The sequence below is a fragment of the Ursus maritimus genome, unplaced genomic scaffold (genome assembly GCF_017311325.1).
Source record: "Ursus maritimus isolate PB19 unplaced genomic scaffold, ASM1731132v1 scaffold_27, whole genome shotgun sequence".
Classification (NCBI taxonomy): domain Eukaryota; kingdom Metazoa; phylum Chordata; class Mammalia; order Carnivora; family Ursidae; genus Ursus; species Ursus maritimus.
The window spans coordinates 16,738,143-16,748,233 of record NW_024425230.1 but is presented as its reverse complement, the minus strand read 5'-3'; the positions used below and the strand labels follow the sequence as shown (position 1 = coordinate 16,748,233).

General features: G+C 39.0%; 1 pseudogene; it reads left to right on the top strand.

The window, feature by feature from the left end:
- The first annotated feature begins 5,578 nt into the window (after positions 1-5,578).
- LOC103660016 lies at positions 5,579-8,319 on the top strand (annotated as a pseudogene).
- Positions 8,320-10,091: the final 1,772 nt, after the last annotated feature.

Here is a 10,091-nt window from a genome sequence, read left to right as displayed (position 1 = left end):
CTTCCCATTGTTGAAATAGTTAAGGAAGCCATTGTTCTCTTATTCTCTCTGGTGGACGATATGACTTCTAAATTACAAGGGTGACATCCCCAACTTAAATGACCCCTCAAGGAAATTAAATCTTTAATCATTTCCACCTGGTAAGTGCAAAGGCTGAGGGAAAGAGCCAGCCATCAATAGCTCTGTGGATGGCAGATTAATTCAGTGGGATAAGATCCGTGCAAACACGTGCTTATACAGCCATAATTTGCCTTTCATTTTCCTTTGCAACTTAGAAGAAAGTGAATAATTTCCAATGAGCCTCTCATTTGAACATATTGAAAAAACATGTCATTAGCAAAAGGAGCATTTAGTTGCTCGATTACCATATTTCTCCAAGTATGTGAACCAGTCATTTTTCAGCTGGGGGTCATTAGCTGAGCAGAAAGATGCACAATCTGGGGGGCACCCAAATCCTCATATGTCTTATATGGGTGTCGAGACAGCAGAGTAGGAAGGGGAGAGAGGATGAGGCCATTAAACAACAAGGGAAGGGGTCAGCTGCATTTCCTGCGGTTAGTCAGAAGTCTCTAAAAGAACGGAAATAAAGCTGTGGATGGAAATGTGTCTGTAGGGTCTCATTAACCCAAGAAAAGTGCAAAATACAAAAGGCTACACCTGATGTAAATTTGAAAATTCAGTATTTCATTTGCTTCTCTCCGTCTGATGCTTTCTTCCTACCATATTCACATTTTCTTTCTTCTTGTCTGCGCCCACACTGGCTTATCAGCTCTAAAAGGGGTGACCTTGGTGAGATGCTTCAATTCTCTATATTTTCCATTTGTACACTTTAGGGCAATAATCCTGGATTTTCACACCTTGAGCCATTGCTGTTCAGATTCCCTAAGATAATTGGTTACTCATGTGCTTTGGAAAACTCATCACCTAACACACACGGTAGAGAAACCCTGATGAGCGAGGGCAGCGGCTTCCTGGGGTTTGGCTGTCAGTAACAGAATGGACTGGAGAGCAGTGTCAGAGGAGGGGTGGTAGAATTTTCCTAGATTCTGTTTTTTTTTGTTTTGTTTTGTTTTTTCTTCTCCAGAAAGAAAACACGGCTTTTTTATTTGAAGCCACCTCTCTGCACAGGCATATGGCAATCTTAAGGTGGTCAGAGCTTTGCACCGATTCTAGAACAGAGCTTCAAGATGGCTGGGCAGTGTGATCATTTTCTATTACAGATTTTAGTCAACAGGCTGGTCATGGGCCCTCCTAACGTGCAAGAATCTTGTTGATAGTGGGAGTTGGAAGGCTGAGATCACATCTTCTTTCCCTTCAGGCTGGGCAGTCCCAGGAGGGCAATGTGAAACATTTAATTGGAACATATATCAGTGGTAATAAGGAATCTATCTCTTAAACGCTTCCTAGGAGAGTTCCTGACGATTTATAAAGACACAGCATTGATTAAATGACTCATGCTTCCTTCTCCGTGGAGACAACTCAGGTCACTGGGCCACTTAGGACCTTCTGTTTCCCCTTTGCCAATAACCCCCACTCATAGAATTTATTTAGGGAATAGTTTATGCTATTTAACTCAATATTTTGATTAGCAGAGCTAGCATTCACGGAATATCAATATAAATTGCACTATCATACCAGACTTCATTTAAAAATTATCTGGCTCTAATTCAATTCTTCTTTAAGAACAGATTTTTTTTTTTATAAATTAGTTTATCGTTAAGACTGTGAACACTTTACAATGTTGGAAAAAATAATTTGAATTTCTTTTCTTTTCTTTTCTTTTTTTTTAAAGATTTTATTTATTTATTCGACAGAGATAGAGACAGCCAGTGAGAGAGGGAACACAAGCAGGGGGAGTGGGAGAGGAAGAAGCAGGCTCATAGCGGAGGAGCCTGATGTGGGGCTCAATCCCATAGCGCCGGGATCACGCCCTGAGCCGAAGGCAGACGCTCAACCGCTGTGCCACCCAGGTGCCCCTGAATTTCTTTTCATTTAAAACCTGTAGCCATGGGACACCTGGTGGCTTAGTTGGCTGGTTATCTGACTCTTGATTTCGGCTCAGGTTATGATCTCAGGTCATGAGATCGAGCCTCATGTGGGACTCTGTACTCAGCAGGGAGTCTGCTTGAGATTCTCTCTCTCTCTCTCCCCACTTGCTCTCTCTCTCTCAAATAAATAAATAAATCTTAAAAATAATAAAACCTCTAGCCTTTTATGTAAGCCAACTTTCACAAAATAGTGTACTTTCCCACTATAGAAAAATTAGTATTTGGAGAAAAGTATGAGCAAAAAGCCAACCATCACCCCAACTCCAAGGATTAACAACTGTTAATATCTTAGGCTACTTCTGGTTCTTTTTGCTGTGTCTGTATTTCATATAGTTTCATCATATGTCACAGAAATTATATATGTTAACTTTAAAGTAACCCATTTTTATTGTTATAAATAATAAACATTTTTCATATGTACAAATAGAACACATACAAAATATGAAAAGGAAAATTAAGGTTGTACCATTTAGAGAAAATCACCATTAAAACCTTGGTGTATTTTCTCAGAATATTTTTTCTGATATCTTTTATCTTTTTTCTTCCTATTAAATTCTTCAAAAATACAGAAAAGGCAGAGACTAACGTAACTGACACTCATGTATCCATCATCAAAGTCTCAAAAATACGGATATTTTTCTACATATGTTTCAGATTCTTAATTTATCTTTCGTTCTGTTATCCAGTCCCTCCTCTTCCCCCCCGCTTTTTTTTGGCAAAATGAAACATTAAAGATACAGCTGATGCTCCCTGTGTTCGTTTTTATCTTTCCAAGATTTATCCATATTGAAATGTGTCGCTCTAGTCTATTTAATTTCCCTGCTGACTAATATTCTGCCATATGGACACAGCACACTGTCAGTATTACGGTATTGCCATCTGCATTCCCGTGTAGGTCTCTTGAAAAGAATCTCTAATGTATGTGGCATTGCTAATGTGTGGGGCACGTTTGTCTCCAACTTTACGGAGCATCAACAGATTGTTTGAAGCGGTTGTAATAATTTGTATTCCCGTAAGTGACATTGGACAGCTCCTTTTGGTTTGGGCTCCACTTGGTATTGTTAGGCTTTAAAGTTCTTGCTAATCTTAAGAGTGTAAAATGGCTTCGTTCATTGTGCGTGATCTATACCTTATTGTTCATGATACAAATAACCTTTACTTGTAAGTCACAGCTGATATGGATTTGCTTTTTGATTCAACTCATTTATTGAGTCCTATGTCGAGTGCAAGTTTTCCTGAGGTTGCTACACAAGGCTGCTGCCAGATTTGGCGGCTCAGATCTATCTTCTCCAGCCTTATGCCACCAGCATCAGTATTGCTGTCTTCCGGCTCTAGAGTTCTCCTTCAGGGTCTGGGGAGGTTCTGGCTCTAGAAATGAGCTGCAGTAATAGGAAGGATTCTATGAAAGCAGCTCTGTAGTCTTTTCACCTGCTACTAATCATACCGACCATAAATATACTTATAACAATTACACAGGTTGTACCTGGTACCATGCAATACCAGAACATATTAAAAGTACAAATCCTCTTCCGTTCTTCTCCCCTTTACCCAATAAATAACCACTTGTAGATAACCTGTGCTTTTTCCTTCATATTTGTTTTTACGTACGAACGCGATGAATATTCTCGAACATGTCTCTTGGGCTCATGTAATTTTGTAACTTAATGTTACCTGTCACCATCTGTGCAGTATTCTGTAATATGGAATAGTAATATAATAACTAACCTAATTCTTCTAATGACGGGCATTAAGCTGCTTTCAGTTTGCCATTATTGTAAACAACTTTGTGGAAAATATTACTGTAAACGTCTTTGGACATCAGTGTAAGACTTGCCTCAGGAGAAATTTCTAGAAGTCCTATTTACATGCCAAATTTTTAACTTCCTGTTGAATTGGTGACTTCTAGTCGGTTTTGGACACAGTACCTAGATTCTGTGAGTTTATGTTTTACGTAAAATGGCAGAAGTAATAGTAACTACCTGATAGGGTAGTTTTGAGGATTGAATGAGATAATGTTTATAAAGTCCATACGCAGAGCTTGGACCATAGTAGAGGTTCAATTAATATTTTTTCAACTCTTTCTCAGTTGGCAAAAGAGAAATGTGAAAAACAGGGAAATGAAATACATTTCCACTCATATCAGACTTTGCTCTAGAGCTGGGATTGTTCTCAAATATCTCTAACAGGTTCCCATTGAAAGAAAAATATATTTTCCATCCCGAATGTAACAGGAAGCATAACTAGGGAAAACCCTTCGATCCTCTGTGTGGAAAGCTATCATGTTGACTATATTTCTCAAAAGGTAAAGTGAGGCGTAAAGGCGGTTCTCAATCATTCTTGCTTTCTCACTGTCAGCTTCCACTGCTTTTATTTCCTCATCTGGGAATAGCTGTAGTGATTGTAACAATTATAAAAAATAGCTATAATAGTATACAAAATTTCTTGAATGCACTAGATCTGGTAAGAAACAGTCAGAAATAGTTTATTTCTTCCCTTCACCCTTCAGAGTTGCTCTGGGATTCATTCTTAACCCATCCATTGGATGAAGTCTTTGGCATCTTATATTTTTTTCTGAACAATTGTAGGGTTTAAGAAATCCTGTCCCTGGGGCGCCTGGGTGGCACAGCGGTTAAGCGTCTGCCTTCGGCTCAGGGCATGATCCCGGCGTTATGGGATCGAGCCCCACGTCAGGCTCCTCCGCTATGAGCCTGCTTCTTCCTCTCCCACTCCCCCTGCTTGTGTTCCCTCTCTCACTGGCTGTCTCTATCTCTGTCGAATAAATAAATAAAATCTTAAAAAAAAAAAAAAAAGAAATCCTGTCCCATTTAATTGCAAATTTTAAAAATCTCATCCAATTTAAAACTTATCCTCCCTTGCATATTTTAATGCATAGAATAATCAATGGGAAATAATGAGAACAGACATATCTAAAATTCAATGGATAATTTAAAATGGAATCATAAAAAATATCTAAATATTCCAAAAGAATGCAGAGAAAAAAGGAACAAGGAAAAAAATCTGGGAGGACAAACAGAAAACAAACAAAATAGAAAAAAAAAAAAACCAAGACCAAAATGCAATCAAAACAAACAAAATAGAAAAAAAACCAAGACCTAAATGCAATCACATTATTCAATCACCAGTAAATCAGTATTTAATAACATTAAATGTTAATGAACTATACACTCCAATTAATATATCAGTCGCCAGAATTGATTAAAAAAAAACCCCAAGATCCAATTCTATGCTGTCTATAAGAGATTCGCTTTAAATATAAACATATAGATAGGTTTAAATTAATATGTTGTAAAAATATACTCTGAAAACAAAGTGATGGAAGTCTGGAGTAGCTATATTTATATCAAATAAATTGTGCTACAGTCATAAAAAGAAGGATCTTTCATGATAAAAGAGTCAATTCATCAGGAACACATAGACATTAAAAAAAAGTAAGTACCTTGGGATGAGCACTGGGTGTTATATGTAAGTGATGAATCGCTAAATTCTACACTTGAAACCAATTTCACGTATATATTAACTAACTAGAATTTAAATTAAAAAACTTGAAAAAAAAGATAAAAAGTAGCTAAGTACCTACTAACAGAGCCTCAATCTACATGAAGCAAAACAGGCAGTAATAGACAATCCACAATTTTTATTGGTGATTTTAATATCCATCTCTCCAACAATCAATAGATCAATAGACAAAACTTAGTAAAGATACAGTTGATCAGAACAACACTATCAACCAACTTGAACTTACAGAAGACGATACCCAACAACAACCATAGGATACGCATATTTTTCAAGTGCTTATGGTATTCACCTGCATAGATCACAGTCTGGGTCATAAAAAAAGGTTCAATAGTTTAAATCAAATTGAAACCATACACAGTATGACCACAGTAAAATTAAAATAGAAATCAACAATAAGATATCTAGGAAGATCTCGACTATCTGGAGATGAAATATAATCTATGGGTCAAAGAAAAAAAATCACAAGAGAAAATAAAAAATGTTATTATATGAATGGTAACAAAAATATGATGTATCAACATTTGTAGAATACGGATATAGTAGTGCTTAGAGGGATCTTTATAGCTATATATGCTTGTATTAGAAAAAGGGGAAGGTCTAAAATCAATGGCCCGAAGAAGGTAGAGGAAACCAAAAAGGCAAAGAAAACTCAAAGGACGTAGAATGAAGGAAATTATAAAAATAATAGTGCAGAGGCTGGACAAGTGAGAACAGAGAAGAAAGAAAATTAACAAAACAAAAGTTGGCTCTTCGAAAAGATTGAACTTACTAAACCACTAGCTACTCTGACATGCAAAAAAGGGGAGAAAACACTAACTGTATCAGAAGTGAAAGAGGGGTTATCACTACAGATCCTATGGACACGAGGAGGACAAGAGAGTATTCTGAACAAGTTTAGATGATGACCCCCACCCCCCCCACGTTTCCACTCTGACTGCTGCTCATTTCCTTGCCTGCCACTGATCCCCAAGGATCATCTATTCTTTGGTACGGACAAAAAAGCAAGTAGCAGTTGGTCAGGAGAAGCATGACATTGGAACGTTTCCAGCAACAAGATTTGGAAGATTTTGGAGGATTGCAGAAAGTTTTTGAACATGACGATGTTGAACTGAACTGCTAAATGAAATTTGTTATCTACTTACCACCAGAGGCAGAAACTGGAAAATGTCCTGCACTACATGGCTGTCTGGTTTGACTTGCACGGAACAAAATTTTGTATCAAAGTCTGGTTATCATCAAGCTGCCTCTGAACATGGCCTTGTCGTCATTGCTCCGATGCCAGCCCACATAGCTGCAATACTAAAGGAGAAGACGAGAGCTGGGACTCTGGGACTGGTGCCAGCTTTTAAGGGATGCTTCCGAAGATCCTTGGAAAACTACCTACAGAATGTACTCTTACGTAACTGAGGAGCTTCCCCAACTCATAAATGACAATTTTCCAGTGGACCCCCAAAGGATGTCTATTTTTGGCCACTCTCCAGAGGTCACAGAGCTCTGATTTGTGCTTTGAAAAATCCTGGAAAGTCCAAATCTGTGTCAGTATTTGCTCCAATTTGCAAACCAGTGCTCCGTCTGTGGCAAAAAAAAAAAAAAAAAAAAAAAAAAAAAAAAGCCTTTAGTGGATATTTGGGAACAGATCAAAGTAAATGGAAGGCTGATGGTGCTACCCTTCTTGTGAAGTCCTAGCCAGGTGCTCAGCTGGACATACTAATCGAGCAAGGAAAAGATGACCAGTTCCCTACAGATTGACAATTACTATCTGAGAACTTCATAGCTGCCGGTACAGAAAAGAAAGTCCCTATTGTTTCAGATTACAGGAGGGCGATTATCACAGCTACTACTTCATTGCAGCCTTTATTACCGAGCACATCAGACATCGTGCAAAATACCTGAATGAGTGAAAAACTTCAGAAAAGAGAATTTCTTCAGGATTATAAAATTGTAATAAACAGAACTGCAGGGAGAAAGGATTTCAAGACATTGGATTTCATAGTGCTAAAAATGCATCATTCCATTGTTGCATCACTTCCTAAATTTATACATAAAACCCGAAAAAAGAGAGACGATTATGAACAACTTCAAGGTGACAGATTCAACAACGTGGATGAAATGAACCTATTTTTTGAAAAATACACCTTATCACAACTGACACAGGATCTAGCAGAAAAATCAGTAAAAGCTTCTGCTAATCAAAAGATACATTAAGACAATGACTTTGCAAGCCACAGACTGGGAGGAAATATTTATAAATCCATTTTCCGATAGAGGACTAGATTTGAGGGCATGTAAAGAGTTTTTCTATTCTGACTATAAAAAGATAAAATGACAACAGCAGCAACAACAAAACCCACCCTCCAGAAGAAGAAAAGATTTCAGGCGACATTTCCCAAGGATGATATATAAATGGGCAAAAGTGCTCAACATCATTACTCATCGAACAAATACAAATTAAACCACAACGAGATATCTCTACACGTCCACCAAATGGTTGTTTGGAAAGATTAAACAATAGTGTTGGCAAGAATGTGGAACAACTGAAATTCTCCCATGCTGCTGGTGGGAATATGAAGTACAACCGCTTTAGAAAGCTTCTGGAATTTCCTTATAAAAGTAACCATACACTTACCCTATAAATCCAGTCACTTCAGTGTCAGGTATTTACTCAACGAAAATGCATATTTAAAAAAACAAGACTTGTAGAAGAATGTAATAGCCCAAAACTGGACACAGTGCTCATGTCCGTAACCATGAGAACGTCTGAGCAAAGTGTCATAACCCTTCTGTGGAGTACTACTCAGCAGTACAAGTCAATATGTACAGCGGTAGGGTTGCATATCAAAAACATTTTTGCTGAAATGAAGAGTCATTACTATATGATTTAATTTATATGGAATTCTAAAGTTTGGCCAACCCAATCTATGTTTGAAAAAAATCTAAAAGTGGGTGGGTATTGGACTGAGAAGGGACATGAGGGAGACTGGGGGGTTACGGTGATGTTCTTTATTTGAGGAGTTTTGGGTTATACATACACATTTGTCAGAACTCAACCAACACTTAAGATTTGTGATTTCATTGTATGTAACCTTTTTATCAAAAACTGTACTGAATTCTAGTGAATGCGTGCTGAGGTATTTAGGAGATGTGTATTGATGTCTACAATTCACTTTAAAATGCATAAAAGCTGAGATGGAATCATGAATGGATAAAGAGACGGATATGTGGGAAAGATAGGCAGTGGGTCTACAGGGGTTCGCTATAAATTTTTTTCAACTTTTGCTGAAAATTTTTCATAAGAAAATATTGGCCAAAACCCTCTTCATCCCTCCCTGTCTTTGTGACAGCCTCAAGAAGTCTGTAGTGGGAAGGGGGAGGAGGGCAGTGTGTTCGGTGTCCGTTTGTCCAATCATATACCTTCCTGGTAGTGGCTTCCCACCCTTGTAGGGTTGACTAAGAGGAGGAGAGAGAGAAGAAACCAGGGAGTCTAACTGAATAGGTCGATTGCATCTGGCATTCCCTTTGGGTGCAAGGATACAGTTGCCAGCCCTCTTTCAGGGGACCTAGTTGTGGGTTCTGCAGAGATTTCCCTGGTGGGAATCTCTGGCTGCAGTTCACTAACTTAGGTAACACCTTTTCTAGATGGCCACTTACAACGCCCCTAACCGCCTACCTCTCCCTGATGGCATGTGCAGTCTCTTCCTGCTGAGATTGTCTTACCCCTGGTAGAAAGCTTTTGGGGGCCGTCTTTTTTAAGATCTATGGCTGGTTCTCTATTGTGGAGTCCATATTGGGTGTTTGGAAACCACACACACACACACACACACACACACACACACCTTGTGCAGCCTAACTTGAAGTATGGGCCATTCCCAATTCAGTTCTTTCTTCTTTCTGCCTCCTTCTTCCGGTCCAACCCTCTTGCCTTTGGACTTGACTCAGATGTGCATGGCAGTCCCCACGTTCTGCAAACTTCAGGATCACTTGTCAGTCTCTCTGAGTGGTTGTTCCCAGGCTTGTCTTCATGCAGCTTACCTGCTTAAAGTGAGGGGAAAGCATTTCCGGGCCGATGGGAAAGGTGTGAGGAGGGGGAGCATACGGCACATACCCCCCTTTTAAAAAAAGATTTTATTTATTTGAGAAAGAGTGAGCCGAGCGAGCACAAGCAGACAGAGGGACAAAGGGAGAGGGAGAAGCAGACTTCCTGATGAGCAGGGAGCCCGATGCAGGGCTGGATCCCAGGATCCCAGGACCCTGAGATCATGACCTGAGCCCAATCATGACTTGAGCTGAAGGCAGACGCTTAACTGACTGAGCCCCCGGCACGTACCGCTTTTTAAAGAAGTCCTGACTCTAAGCCCCCAGTGAAATTTTAAATAAAGCTTGGGAGTAAAAAACCATCAACACTGGTAAAACTGGCTCTCTACTTCACCCTTTGCAGTTTTGTATAGAGGATCTAGGACCTGACTTTAGATGAGAAGGTTCTTGATAACTATTGTTTGGTACTTAAGC